This window comes from Trachypithecus francoisi, unplaced genomic scaffold (assembly GCF_009764315.1).
Source record: "Trachypithecus francoisi isolate TF-2019V2 unplaced genomic scaffold, Tfra_2.0 Lachesis_group16, whole genome shotgun sequence".
Taxonomy (NCBI): Eukaryota; Metazoa; Chordata; class Mammalia; order Primates; family Cercopithecidae; genus Trachypithecus; species Trachypithecus francoisi.
The window spans coordinates 10,848,636-10,862,461 of record NW_022681461.1 but is presented as its reverse complement, the minus strand read 5'-3'; positions in this window follow the sequence as shown (position 1 = coordinate 10,862,461).

Below are 13,826 nucleotides of genomic sequence, written 5' to 3'. Positions count from 1 at the left end.
TCTGGTATGCTAAATCTGGCCAGGGAAAACCTGACAGGTCATTGTCATTTTAAGTGATGTCTGCTTAGACTTGAGTTTGAGTCCAGGCTGTATCTTACTAGATGGGTAAAGTAGCATGCATATTTGAGCTAACCTTCAAGAAAACATTTATTTGTGTGATATTTTGATTATAGTAATGAAATCAACAGTACTGACTGTGCATTTGTCATATATATTTGGCACAAAGCTAGGCACGGGGTTGAGACCAGTACACACACACATATAGGCACACACACATATTTATCAGGCCCAAAACCCTTACCCCAACCTCCAGCTCCAGGAACTATAAAAAGCTGGAGAGTCACAATTAGCCCACAGAGAACAACAGTGAGCAAAACTAGGAAATCCACAATTAAGCACTACACTGTGAGTTTCTGACTATAAGCAGAGGCTGTGGATTTTCATCTCATCGACTGAATTGGTCCCATTTTGTTTGGACCACATTGTGTTTTTTTTTTTTAAATCTGAACCAACATCTTAAAATCAGATTTCATTATAACATTCTCTTGGAGATGTAGAAAATCTGGCAACTTCCCCTCCCTGCCCTGTAACAACCAATGGAGCTGAGTAGTGGTCGTCCCCTTGACACGGGACACATCCCTCCAGGTATTATGGCCCTACCACTCTCTACTGAGGCTCCACAGTGAGAAATCTTGGATTGTCATTTGTCATATCATTTTCCTCTAATTTAAATAATGTTTTTCTATACTCACGTCTGTATAAAAATTAGAAAATGAAAAATAGGACAAGAAAATCCTGGGTTTCATGAAATATGGGAGATTGCAAAATATGAGTGAGGTTGAGGGACACTCTTAAACGTTTACCATGCAAAAAGACTGCATCTTCATCCACAACATAGAACCTGGGATTGCGTTACATTACCACCCCGGCCTGGTAGACACTTAAAAAAAGATAGCTTTCTTGAATTATAATTTACAAATCATTAAATTTTCTTGTAATCAATGTAAAATTCAGTGATTTTAGTTAATGTATTCAATTGTACAATCATTACCACAATGTATTTTTTAGAACATTTCCATCACTGCCCCAATTCCTTCGTGCCCAGGTGACAGTTATTTCCCTGCTCCCATCCTCAACTCTAGGCAAATACGGATCTGTTTTTCTTCTCTGTTTGATAGACATTTGAGTGTTTAAATCATGCTCTAAGAGCTATAAGGTATTCAGGGGAGAAGGACATTATTCCATTCTGACACAGCAAAGACCATATATAAAACAGTCTTTTGACAGTTTGTATATACAGATGCTGACAAAAGAGATAGGTATTTGAGAGTTACTATCATTTTTTTGCTTAATAACTATCTGCAGAATCACTCTCTTCCGTAGCATAGTTTCAATGCAGCCCGAAGATTGCCTAGATAACTTTCTTTGTATTTGTGCATAAGTTGAAAATTTAAGACAAAATACAATTCACATCATACTACTATTAATATGCTTATGATTTCATTGTTCTTATAAATCGAACAATAGCAATAAACAATATGTAAATAAATGTCTCCAAATCCTTTTCTTCTTTTCACCTGTAAGGGAATCAGAGGTCCCTGAAGGCCCAAAACGGGTCATGATCTCCATGGAACAATCAATAATTACTGTAACTCCCAAGTCTTCTCCTTTCAGACCTCAAAACATTTATAATCTGTATCCCTGATTAAGCCATGTATCAAGAGTTTTTTCTTGTGACAGTTCTTCTGTTGTTTCTTGTACTATTCAGTTCTTATCTTGATATCATTTAGTTTGACATATGTTTATCATGTAACCTTGACCATCTATTTCCTTAATAATTTAAGATCAATTAGAGTTCTTACATATCCTTGTATTCTGTGTGCAAAGCCTTGATCCCCTACTTTTCCTGTAGTAGGTGTTCAATAAAACATGTACTATTTCTTTTTGAAGAATAGATGTCATTTATGAATTACATTTAAGAATTATAAAAGTAATTCTTCAGCTTTAAATGCAATAAAAATAAAATGACTTGGTTGAATCAATATAGACAAGATTTAGCAATGTTTTGTTTGTTTATCATTGCAAGTAAGATGCTGAAACAGCTTAAGGTGAGGTTGTTCTGCTTATTTTTGTATCTTAACAATCAAATTAGATCAACTATTTAATCTTTTGCTCACAGCTCTGCCATTTGGTCAATTAAACGAGGAAGTCTGGGCACATACAGAAGCAGTATTACTGTTTGCCACTTTTCTGTTGCTTCTGGGTCTTTTGTTTTTGTTTTTGTTTTTCTCTGTGTCTTTCTTTGTGCCTATCTACTTTTCCCGTCATTGTTCGAGTCTGTCTCTCCTCCCTGAGTCCATCCGCGTCTCTGCTGTGGCCTGTGTTTGGTGGTGGTTCTCCGACTGGCTCCTACAGTGTCAGCATCCCCCAAGTTCAGGGACATTTCAGAGTACCAGCACTGGCTTGTCTCACATAGAAGATCTGGAAGTCATTTGTAGGTAAACACGGGTCATAGGAGGCATGCAGGGAACCTTTAACGTCCCATGCAGATAAGATATTTGTGCTAATAATTTTTTCAATAAAAAGTGAAGAAGGAACAAAAGGAAAGATAGTAAATTCTCCAAACAGAGAAACTGAAATATTTTAGAACATTACAGAAATGCCACATCATAAAACCTTAATCCTTGATTTGATCCAAATGGAATTTAATATTCAACAAATGCCACTTATTAGGAGAGAGTCTATATATTGGAGTGCGCCGTGAATCTGTTTTAAAAATATGCAATCCATCTTCTTTTCAAGATTAGCATGATGTCTCTCTCTCAGAATACAAGGGTAACACTTTTTAAAAATCTGCAAGATCATTCTTTCGGGCTGAGGTTATAACTTGATCAGAGAAATTGCAACTTAAGAGAATTTCACTTTTAAATGCTTTTTGCGTGTTTTCACCTACATCTGATATTCTCAACAAAGCCACTTTGAGATCTTGAAAAAAAGTTTTTGAAATAAGCAAGTGTCCCTTCCTGGAGGAAAATAATTCTACAGATGTCACATCCTCACCCCACAACAAGACTGTCCCCCAGAAACCTCCAGCCTTCCCGCTGCTTCATATTCATTAATTAGTCTGAGTTTTCCTCCGTGTTTCGTTTACAAAGCCACTTAAACCCACGCACCCATTTAACATATTTATGACCCCAGCTTTCTCTCTGTTCTCTGAGACTGTACCGTAATTGTTCTCTGGAACCAGGGACTGCAGAGAGCCTTCCCTGCTGAAAAGAGACAACATAAAGAAGGAAATGAATGTGTGCGGGTTGAATACCTTCAACAAAACGACTGGGTGCAGTTTGGCCCCTGTGCCCCCCCCTCCCGGGGTCACTTTAATTGAGTGGAGCCTCAACCTCTATTGAGTGTATGGGAGACTATTAACTCTTAACAACGCTCCGTCTCAGGTTATTTATTTATTGCTTAAATGATTTGTTATTGCTACTTGAATTTAATACACCCTCTGGGAACCAAGATGGCAGCATCATGTTACAGAAAAACTACAAGTTATTTTAAAACTGTAATTGACGTTTTATGAGAGCCATAAAATCTTTCTGAACAAATAACTTACCATTAGTCAGAACCTTCAGCGGGAGATCTGTAAAATTAAGGATATGGTAGAACAGTACTGTACTTGTGTGTGTCTGTCTGCATGTGTGCAGGAGAGGGTGGGACGTAGGCAAGCAGGGAAGCAGCAGAAACATTCTAGTGGGTTATTTCTCGTTGCTTCCAAGCATCTTGATTTAAACCATCACACGTTTGCGCCAGAGGGATGTGGGAAATGAGGCCAAAGGTTCCCAGAAATGATGACCTGTATCTGACAAACACATTTCAGGTGACCACCCTGGGTCCTTCACCTTTGGCTAGGCATGGAAACAACTTCCTAGCTAGACACCTGGTGTACTGCAGCCGAGCTCCCCAGCTTACCAGCAGGGAGACATCAGTTAGAATAGCACCTCCTTGGGCTATCAGGTCCAATCACATGTGGGTTCTTGAGATGTTTATAGCAGCTATGAGAACGTGTCATGGACAGGTTTGGAGCATCCTAGTTCCTGGTCCAGCACAGTTTAACATTTTGACATTGATTTGAGGTAATAAGATAGACTTGAATTGTAAAATCCACAATTCCAAAAATAGTACTGCCAGTTTTCTATTTAATGGGATGCTGTCGTGGATGCCACCCAGATCCCTCACCAGGATTGAGGTTCTCATTCCTCCAGTTGTCTTGACTGTTGGCCGCTGAGCTCACAGTTGCATCCCCAGAAATTGCCTTTGGTAGAAGTGAGGTTGCCTCACCCAAGTTATGTCCCCTGCTCCAGAGTAGTCTAGATCCGTGGAGGAGGTAAAAAAGCCTAGCTTTCTCACCTCAATTCTGGACAACTCTAAACTGCCACCCCAGTTACAGAGCGACATATAGATTACCCAAGGCCTTGGCTGCAACTGCATTGCAGTTCAACTCCTCCCTCTGCCCCATTTGGCTTTCCTCGCTCCCTTCCAGATGTTGTTCCCGAGAGCACTCCCCAACTCTGCACACTCTCAGAATACATTTCCAGGGGAACCCAACCTAAGACACATGTTCACTTTGCCTTCATTGACCCTTCCAGCCAACTTGGCCCCCTAAGGATCACACTCTTACCCACCAGCCAAGGGAGCCCCAGGCTGCTTCATAAATCACACAAGAATTTACTTAGCTGGCTTCTAATCTTTTTTGCTCTGATGTTCTTCCTTGTAGTTTACAAATGCTCAGCTCTGAAGTCCCCACCAAATTCCACTTATGGATCCTGAATTCTGGTCACATTTTTATTTTCTTTGTACCTTACCTTTTCCCAGTTGGCTTTGACTCTGAGTCCTCGTTCCATATCTTGGAGGTAATTTTTGTAGCCAGTGGTAAGAAGCTCCTCACAATAGGTCCCAGATGAAAGAGGAACCCTACCTGTCTAGTTAGTGCTGCCCTCTCCCCCACTGAGCCCTCCACCCCACCCACCTGCCAATATTTTGAGGTAAGCACGTCGGACAAAGGGAGATTAGGAGCATTCAGAAAATTAGACACTAGATGGAATTCATGACAGGAGCACATGATATTCAGATTTTGTTGGGCCTTAATCTTCTAAAAGTACTAGCAATGTACTAGGTACTACACGGAACACAGCATACACACTATGTATACCAAACTAAATGAAAGTGCATAGGCACAGAAATAAATAGCACAACATAGGGCATCTACTGATTATATACAATATGACTGATTATGTAGAATAATACACACAAGAGGAAACTTAAAGATCATCAAAGACACTAACTTCTTCCCCTTCCCCATCATGCATGCATATAACACGCCAAACTTCGTTTTCTAGACTATGAGCTTCTGATCACTTGTCTTTAGGACAGGGGAATTGTCACGTCTCTGGATGTCCTTTTTATTTCCAAAGAGCTCAAGTTATTTGAAAGTTATTTTCAAGGAAGTTTAAAACTATGTCTGCGATTTGTTTTAATCAGGCATGAAAGACATGCAGACACAGAAATGATTATAATGAAGTCAATAGTCACAAACTGCTAGGAACAGGAGGTATGACACGCCACACAGGCCATGTGGGGAAGCACCAGGGTCGTCAGAAGGCAGAGGGAGCCAGGGGAAAACATGGGCAAAATTCTTTACTGCAGTTTCCATGAGGAGGAACCCATGAGGTAGAACAAGCAGGTTTAGGATTGGCTAGTTTGAGTAATTTCATGGGCTCTGGAACTTAGCCACTGTTTCTAACTGTCTGACACCTGGCCCTGGGGTGATTGAGACAGGTGGATAATGGCCATGAGTGGGAAAGCCAGATAAAGAAGGTGATTGGTGGCTATCCACAGAATGAGTCTATTCCTAGGAAAAGTCCCTACAGGGGAATTGTTGGCCGTAGATGTATTCGTCCATTCTCATCCTGCTGTAAAGAAATACCTGAGACTGGGTAAATTATAAGAAAAGAGAATTAATAGGCTCACAGTTCCTCAGGCTATACAGGAAGCATTGCAGCATCTGCTTCCAGGGAGGCCTCAGGGAGCTTTTCCTCATGGCAGAAGGTAAAGCCAGAGCAGGCATCTTCATATGGATGGAGCAGGAGGAAGGGGAGGTGGAGGTGCCACACAGTTTTATACAACCAGATCTCGTGAGGAGTCTATCATGAGAACAGCACCAAAGGGATGGTGCTAACCCGTTCATGAGAACTTCACCCCTGTGATACAATCACCTTCCACCAGGCCCCACCTTCAACAATGGGATTACAATTGAACATGAGATTTGCGTGGAGACACAGATCCAAACCATATCACCAGGAAAATACGCATTTGTCATGCGGCAGATACTGAGAAATTTCCCTCCACTGAGGCTACTCATTGCTTTGTTCTTAATTATAAAAATTATTAAAATTTGTAGTATTCTTTATTTAGAAAGCTAATGTTGTTAACTGATCATTCTCTTATCTGTATGTCTATAACTTACGAAAATAGGATGCAATGAAAGTCAATTTTCCTTCCATTGTCCTATTCCTTTTTAACCTGTACCCAGAGTGATTGGGGAGTGTGGGCTCTGGATTGGTTGGTGCGCAGATGAAAGGGGCACTCCCAGGCAAGTTGTTTGCTATCTCTAGGAATTAGCTGCCCTGGGAGCAGTAGTTTCTCTTGAGTTAGCAAGCCTCAGATGTCAAAACATCAAACACAGAAACTAGAAAACGTGGTTATTACAAGGGATGAGCTGCAGCTGCCTCTCTGCGTTTTCTACCCAAAGTCCTACCTCCGTGCTCTGGAGTTTTAACCTGGGATTTCCTGCAGAAGGCTCTCAGTTCCTTGCAGTCGGTCATTCTCCTCTGACTCTGCTTCCCCGCCTGAGTCAGGATAGAACCTCCTCTCTCACTTGTCTCACTTGAGAGACACCAATTTATCTTTTTCTTCTCCCATGTCCTGTACATTACCCAGCACGTGGTTGGGAACATTCTAGTTATCTGCAAATGCCTTTTGAGCACTTACAAGTCTATCCACAGGATATGTTCCTATAGGACAACTGTTGGCTCCAGGGAAATATACCTTTGTCATGCTGTAGATACTGAGAAATTTTCCTCCATTCAGGCTCCTCATTGCTTTGCTCCTATTTATTATAATTTTTTAGTATTCTGTACCTTGTCAGTTAATGTTGATAACCAATCATTCTTCTATGAAGTATTAAAGTATAAAGTACTTCTGGAAAGTATTAACGTAAGAAGTAATTAAAGTCAATTTTCCTTCCACTGTCCTCATTCCTTTTTTACCTATACCAAGAGGGAGTCATAATAATGTTCAGTTGATTACACTCTTATAAAATAATTTTCACCTCTTTATCATCTGGAAAAGCAACCCTAAGCCATTAAAATCATATATGAATTAATCTGGGTAGCGTGCACTGGTAGTCCCAGCTATTTGGGAGGCTGAGGCAAGAGGATCACTTGAGCCCAGGAATTTGAGACTTGCCTGGGCATAAGACTGTATTTAAAAAAAAAAAAAAAAAGTGTGAATTAATGAAAAACATAAGAAAGTTGTAAGTGTTTTGATAAAATAAAAAAAGATAGGATAACTACAGGCAAATCATTCTTATAGAAAAGTTGATAGATTGTTTTTAGTAACAGAAGGAAAAGTGGAAAAGTCCAAATGGAGTATTTCCAAATAAAGTTTATGAACCATAGCAAGCATTCACAGTGCTCGTATTTTATACTTTGTTTTAGAGTCTCAAAACACTTCAGGAAAAACAAATAGAAGGAGAAAATGGTGATAATAGCACAGATTTTCCTTGAGGCAGAACTATTTAATTTTGGGGAAGAAATTTGCTGTGCAAGAATAGAAAAAACATAAGTGCTTAATCATCTAGACTACCCATTTGCCCAGCCAGCCTCAAAGACAGTCCATCTCTGACCTTTCGTAGTCTCAGGTAATTTCCAGCAAGAAGAAAGTTCAGAACCTATATTTGATGGTTACTCTGCAGGAGGACTGATAAATGGGTGAAAATTTTTATTTTCTGAAGTTCAGCATCCCAATGCTTATTTGGACTGCTCTTTACTTTCTCATTTTCATTGTATATCTTAAAATTCCTGGCCAGGCATGGTGGCTCATGCCTGTAATCTCAACACTTTGGGAGGCCGAGGTGGGTGGATCACGTGAGGCTGAGGTCAGCCAACTTGATGAAACCCTGTCTCTACTAAAAATACAAAAATTAACTGGACGTGGTGGCACACACCTGTAGTCCCAGCCACCTAGAAGGCTGAGGCAGGAGAATCACATAAAACTGGGAGGTAGAGATTGCCATAAGCCAAGATCATGCCACTGCACTCCAGTCTGGGCAATAGAGCGAGACATCATCTCAAAAAAAAAAAAAAAAAATTCATCTTTCTACCACAGAGGAACAAGAGAAAACCTCAGCTTACTTTTCACGTTTTACTTAGCACTTGGATGTGTGTGACCTAAAAGCTCAAACATCTTTTGGTAGCCAGTGTTTTATGATTAAACAACGCAGTGCGTATGTAACATTTGTACCCCGAGGAACCACCTGAATATAGAGACTTCTCCAGTATCTTCTAGTCTGTGTATCTCATGGGAAGAGGGCATTGGAGAGGCAAGTGGAGTGTGTTTCTCCTCCCTAAAACCTTTAAAGTCTATTCTCATGGCCACCCAAAACTCACAGCTCAACATCATCTTTGACTTCTCCTTGTCTTTGAGATGATTTATTAACCCATTTGTCTCAAATTTCCACATACTCCCCAGGTCTTATCAACCTTATCTTCTTACCATTGCAAAAATGCAGTCCTGCCTTCAAAGCATCCCTCCTTGACTCTCTGAGTCGCTTCTGCATTTACCAGCTTCTCCCCAGCACAGATGCCTCCAAAGGCTGACACTCCTGCTACGTTCGTCTTTCAAACTCATTCTCTTTGTGTTGTTCACATCCTTCTTCCCCACACTGTTTTAAGGCTTTCAAAAATGTTTCACTACCTAACAATGGACTCCTCTGGCTACACTGCCTGGCTACTTGCTCAGTGCCAGGCCTGCTTTAGTTCACCCTTACAATGACTCCCCTTGACAGAAGTGAAAAATAAAGTGGTTCAACTTCACAGAGGTAGTAAGTGGAAGTCCCAGCCTTTGGTCTCTCATCTATCTGTTGTTAGAGACCATGTTCTTAATGAGTATCCTCTGCCTCCTTTAGAGGCATTCTAATACTCAGAATTCCTGATTCTGAGATTTAAGGAGCTGAAAAATCAAGGCTCATATCATGTCTCACCACTTGAGCTCTCTGCTTCATCCCAGAGTAAATGATTTCTGTCTAGTGAGCCACTTACATGCCTTTGTTTCTATCTGGTCAGAATATTTGCTCCTTAAAGGCAAGTGACTATGTTATACTTCCTTCTATCTCCCACAACGTAATTACTCCCAGCTCAAAAAATACTTGGTTGTTTTGGAGAAACTTCTTCCATCTTTAAGGGATTCAGCATATTTGGTCTTGGGATGTCAAACTGCTTTCTCAGCTGCATTTCTGGGCTCTTCCCCCTTTGGAATGTTAGAGACGGTTTCTTCTGCTGAGAAGTGTCAGAAAACAGACATGATGAAGCTGCACACGAGGCAGGATCCTAAAAGTATGTAGATTTATGCCATGGCTTGAAACATTGATTCACTTGCCTTGAAAGAAGATGAAAAATGTTTCTATAAAAAAATCAGTGCATAGAATATCAGTATGGGGGCCACATGAATGCAGAATTGTGGACAAATAACACAACTCCCCATGAGACTTTGAATTCCTTAGGTAGACACCCCCTGGTCCTGGTTGTCTATTTTGTAGATGAAGTAAAATAAACTTTACTATTGTCATCCTCGCTGAATTCTTCCACGCTGTAACCCAAACAGTGATATGTTTGGGTTAACTGGGTTGATGATGGTGATGAAAACAGACGCATGGGTGATAGGTGCACTAAAATCTCAGAAATCACCACTAAAGAATTTATCCATAAAACCAAAACCACCTGTTCGCTAAAACTATTGAAATTAAAAAAAAAATAAACAGAAGCAGATTTCTCGTGGGAGCCAGAGCATATGTTCAAGACATATAGCAAGTGCAGTAGGAATGTCCTTGGAAAGACACCTGCTGCTCCTCTCTGGACACTCAATGATGGGGCCGATTCAGGATCTGCAGCTTCTCAACCAGCAACTAACTTCACTCCCAGGCAATGATTTCAACCTTGGCTGTGCTGTGGAATTGACTGGCGATGTTAAGAGACAGATGCCCAGATCCCACTCCTGGAAACTGGATTTTTACGAACTTCTCGGACAATTCTAGTGCTCAGCCACAGGCTGAGAATGGTTGGTTTTCTGAACCCTTGCAACAAGATATGGCCTGTGAAGCAGCATCTGGAGGCACTTGAAGCTCATAAGAAATGCAGAGTCTCAGGTCCCACCCCAGAGCTGTCAGATCAAAATCAACATTTCAACAAGACTCCCACAGGACATGTATGCACATTGAAGTTTGAAGAAGCGTAAATCTAGGTTATTCTTTTCCTATGTAGCTTCTGACCTCCTGAATCTTTGGCTTCTAGTAACTCAATGGCTTTTCATCTGTCTGTGTGATACTCTGCTTCTTTTCCTGCTCTACGTTGTTGACTTCGTCTGCAAGTTTTGGAGGCATGCTGACGTCTCACCCCTGTTCCTAGCAAACTCTAACTGATCCAGTTAAACAGAACCACCTATCCCAGTTAGGCAGAGGTGCCCCAGGCCTGTTGGCCAGCCTGAAGACCAGCTGCATGGGAGGAGTCCTTACATGTCTGATCCACTGTGGCCAGATCTGGAGACACCCATCCCAGAGGCCAGCTTTGCTTAGGTGAGGCCATGGGCCAAGCAGACATCCAACGAGGCCTCTCCTCTCTGATTCCTTTCCTTCCAGAGTTATCATTCTTGGAGATTGCTATCATGTCTCACTCTGGAATAGTTAAACCTTGCAATGTGTTATCCACAGCTAAGAGATGCTTATGCAGGCGGAAGAGAATTCTGGTGTTGATGAATCGGGCCTCTGAGGATAAAAGGCCACTGGAAATGATTCATTATTTAACTTCACCCCAGGCCTAAGGGTGAAGTTAAAGCAGCCTGACAAATTCCATTCTGATGAAGAAAATGAGGTGTGGATAGAAGCTGCTGGCTAGCTATAAAAAGAGACTTTTTTCCAAAGTGTACCAAAGTCTCTTTTGTTTTCTTTTCTTTTTGTTTTCTTTCTCTTTCTTTCTTTCTTTCTTTCTTTCTTTCTTTCTTTCTTTCTTTCTTTCTTTTTCTTTTCTTCCTTTCTTTCCTCTCTTTCTTCTCTCTCTCTCTCTTTCTGTCTTTCTCTCTTTCCTTTCATTCTTTCTTTCCTAATAGAGTTTCACTCTGTTGCCCAGGCTGGAGTGCAACGGTGCAGTCTTGGCTCACTGCAAACTCCGCCTCCTGGGTTCAAGTGATTCTCCTGCCTCAGCCCCTCAAGTAGCTGGGATTACAGGTGCCCACCACCACGCTCGGCTAATTTTTGTATTTTTAGTAGACAGGATTTCGCCGTGTTGGCCAGGCTGGTCTTGAACTCCCAAAATCTTTATTTATTTAAATTCAAGATATATGAATGGTATTGACTAACCACGGTTTCATCTTTAGAAACAAATGCCACCTGGAGAAAGCAGGGAGACATTAAGAGTCTGCAAAGACAGCCATGAGAGGGCTTCCTGCACCCTCCCCTCCCATTCCCTACATCTCCAGTCCTGGATAATGGGTCTGCTTCCAACAGTTGCCGCCTCGGCAGCAAGGTGTTGGAGACTTCCTGAAGAGATTCTGACTTTTCCCCTGCGTTTGCATTTAATCCATGACTCTAAGGAGAGCTGTGATCTAAGAAAAAGAGGGAAAGACTGCAAAAGGCATTTCAGGGAGGGCTGTACCTTGTTTTGCTTTTTTTGTGGGTGAAGGAAAGAACAGCTTTCCCTTAATCACCTTAAGGCATTTTCCTCCCAGGGTTGTCTTCACAGTCAGCATTTTTTTCAAACCCCCGAGAGCAGCTAAACCAAGCAAAGGACGACTCTGGATTAGGTTTCTGGAGTTTTACCTGAGATGACTTACTGTGAGTGAATTGAAGAATCTTTGCCTTCATAAATAGGCCAGAGGTTTGTTTGCCGTGGGGAGATTTGTAATCACTGCACCAGCACCTTTAAATCTACCTGCAGGTGTGCCCAGCTTAAGAAGAAATAATATTGAAATGCAAATTATAAATTAAATTAGGGAAGAACTATACTGTAAAATTTATAGCTAAATAGTAAGAGCCTTTAAGCTAATTGATTAAAAATGAATAATGACTGGGATGAGAAATCTGTGGAACAGAAAAAAATTAATCCGTTGTAAATAAATACAAAATGAAGAGAAAGTCCCTCTGCAATCTTTTCTGTACATTACTATGTGTAAATGTAATTCTTTTGACAAACAATTAGAATAAGAAGATGACACTGGTGCAGATTGAGGCAAAATGAATCTCTCTGTACACACTGTGCTATGGTCTGAATGTCTGTGTCCCCCAAAATTCATATGCTGAAGCCCTAATCTTCAAGGTAATGGTATGAGGAGGTGGGGTTCTGGGAGGTGATTAGGTCCTGGGGGCAGAGCCCTTAGGAATGAGATTCATGCCCTTCAAAAGAGACCTGAGGGAGCTCCCTCACTCCTTCCAGCAGAGAAGCAAAAAGGTCCAGGAGGAGGGAAGTGGGGCTTCGCCAGACACCACATCTGCTGACACCTTGATCTTAAACTTCTCAGGCTCCAGAACTGTGAGAAATAAATTTCCGTTGCTTATAAACCACCTCGTTTCTGGCATTTTGTTGTAGAAGCCTGAGAGAACTGACACACTGTGAAGTCTATAAAATTTTGAACAACGCTAGTTCCACACGCCTCTCCCATACTGGACATCTCAGTCATTTGGGAATACGGCAGATTCTATTTTCCAAGAACCGTCAAAGAATACATCCCATCTTACATGCTCTACTTAGCTATGTGGTTTTGACAGTCCTCATATATATATAATCCTCCCATCAAGAGATGAGGCCCCTGCCCCTGAGGAGGCAGAATTGACACCGTGCTACTTCTGAGACTGGTTCTCCCCGGGTCTTGTGGGACAAGGACACCTGGTATTGGAGACCAGCCACAGGCTGTAAGAGGAAGCCCAAGCATCCTTTGGAGAGGACTGTGTAGGGCGGATCTGAGATCCTCAGCCCATGGCCCTAGAAGAGCTCCCAGCCAATGGCCAGAACCGACTTTCCAGCCACATGCTAAGCCAGGTTGAAAGCACGTTATCCAGCCTCAAATCAAGGCTACTTCAGCTGACCTGGGGTGGAGCAGAGAGGAGACTAACCTCAACTGCAGATTAATGAGCAAAAGAAATGACTTTTTGTTGCATGAAGTCACTAAGTCATGGGGTGATTGTCACAAGGTGAGAGATAATGAATACAAGGCCCTCCCCACACACCCTGCAGGGTTTTGCAAACATCCCAGAGATCTCAAGCAGAGCTCAATGCTAGGTGGAAAGAGCTTTGGTATTTGGACTTCTGATTAAAACTAAGGTCCCATTGGCCAAGCCAATAGGAGATCCTGAAATCCAGCATCCCTGGTTTCTCTTTGGTTAGGAAATGAACTGGGGGCCTTGTCTACCCTCCAGGACCACCCATAGCCAGACTTCCACTGCCTACCCCACCCTCTTCATAAGACCTGTAGACCAAGAAGCCCCATACTTTTCCCCTTTGGGG